General features: G+C 37.3%; 1 protein-coding gene across 1 annotated transcript in view; it reads right to left on the bottom strand.

Moving 5' to 3' along the window:
• LOTGIDRAFT_169742 (hypothetical protein) overlaps positions 1-1,991 on the bottom strand; it is a gene marked incomplete at both ends in the record, with an annotated part of 64,480 nt that overhangs the window by 56,060 nt on the left and 6,429 nt on the right. The gene's annotated exons all lie outside the window — the stretch shown is intronic.

The raw sequence follows: 1,991 nt of genomic DNA, 5'->3' as shown, positions 1-1,991 counted from the left end.
ATTACAGTCGGGCCAAGATATTACTTCTCATCTGAAGACGATAGATTCAGACTTTGACAGTTCACTTTAATAAGATGTAGAATGATTGATAATAGAAACTACACAAGCCAAACATGAGGACTGTATTTAGTAATAAACAAATGAAACTTGTGTCTTGTTCATTACTAAACTAACCAAGCTACAAATGAGATAATTCATGTCCAGTTTAATTTTGTGTTAAAGAAATAGTAATTGTAACTACACAAACCAAACTTTTGTTTTGTTCATTACTACTTAAATGACCAGTAAAAAAGAGGTATAAAAGATATTGAATTAAACTTTCGAATCCAAACCTGTTTCATGTTCTTAACTATTTACAGTACCTTAAACTAAAGTGAACTCTTCATGTTTTAGTTTAGTTTCATTTATCAATCTCAAAATAAAAAGTGAACTGTTTAAACTTTACACCGCGCCTGGATGTACACAGCTATCTTGGCCTGACAAATACCATGTGATTTTTTATAAAATAATAAAAATAGTGCTATCACTGATCGGTTGTTATATTTCTAGGTGAAATATTTGGAACCCCCTGTGTTGACTCGGATTGTTATATTTCTGGGTGAGATATTGGGAATCCCCTGTGCTGGCTCGGGTTGTTATTTTTCTGGGTGAAATATTGGGAACCCCCTGTGTTGACTCTGGTTGTTATTTTTCTGGGAGAAATTTTGGTAACCCTCTATGCTGACTGGGGTTGTTATATTGCTGGGTGAAATATTGGGAACCCCCTGATCTAACTCGGGGTTGGTATATTTCTGGGTTAGATATTAGGAACCCCCTGTGCTGACTGGGGTTGTTATATTTCTAGATGAGATATTGGAAACCCCCTGTGCTTACTCGGGTTGTTATATTTCTGGGTGAGATATTGGGAATCCCCCGTGCTGACTCGGGTTGTTATATTGCTGGGTGAAATATTGGGGAACCCCCTGATTTGACTCGGGGTTGGTATATTTCTGGGTTAGATATTGGGAACCCCCTGTGCTGACTGGGGTTGTTATATTTCTAGATGAGATATTGGGAATCCCCTGTGCTGACTCGGGTTGTTATTTTTCTAGGTGAGATATTGGGAACCCCCTGTGCTGACTGGGGTTGTTATATTTCTGGGAGAGATATTGGGAATCCCCCGTGCTGACTCGGGTTGTTATATTGCTGGGTGAAATATTGGGAACCCCCTGATCTGACTGGGGTTGTTATATTTCTTGGTGAGATATTGGGAACCCCCTGTGCTGACTGGAGTTGTTATATTTCTAGGTGAGATATTGGGAATCCCCTGTGCTGACCGTGGAGTAAATAGTTTCATGTTGGCTAGATGTCAAGTTTGAATGTGAGCATCTTTAAAATCCCTTGACAGTTAAAATCTGAACAAGGTAGTAAAAAATTCCCATATTGCTCATGTTACCTTTTCCATAAGATTACTTGCCCTGATTTATTTACCACAACCTCTCAGCTGTTAGTGGAAGAAATTGAAGGGGACTAATACAAACCCAATAATGTTCAAAAGTTAATAATGTCATCTTATTTGCCAGCCCCAATTTGATACAGATCCCCTTTTTTTATTGGGTTTAAGCATTTTATTAAAGAGAAATTTAGGTTGATTGCAAAACGATATGCAACTTAGTATGAATCATAATCAGTTCTATAAATAGCTTTTTGCATTTTAGCTATTTATATCCTAGTTGGGCGTGACGAAATATGTATTGTATTAATTCATCAAGGTCCACGCCCCTTTAAACTGCCTATTCCAATTATTCAGGAAAAGACAACTCCTGTCACGTGACGTTACTTTCCCACCTGTGCGCATGAGCAATAGGATAATCAAGATGGCGGATTACCCTTGTTTTGTTGAGAAAGTATGAGGATTAAAACCATGGATTTAAACATTTTTGTGATTCTGATTCATCATATAATCTGACAATTCATGTCAAGGAATTATTTATTTCTCATGCTAACTTTTT

This window comes from Lottia gigantea, assembly GCF_000327385.1.
Source record: "Lottia gigantea unplaced genomic scaffold LOTGIsca_88, whole genome shotgun sequence".
Lineage (NCBI taxonomy): Eukaryota > Metazoa > Mollusca > Gastropoda > Lottiidae > Lottia > Lottia gigantea.
The sequence above is the reverse complement of the archived record's forward strand: the minus strand, read 5'-3'. Positions and strand labels throughout refer to the sequence as shown.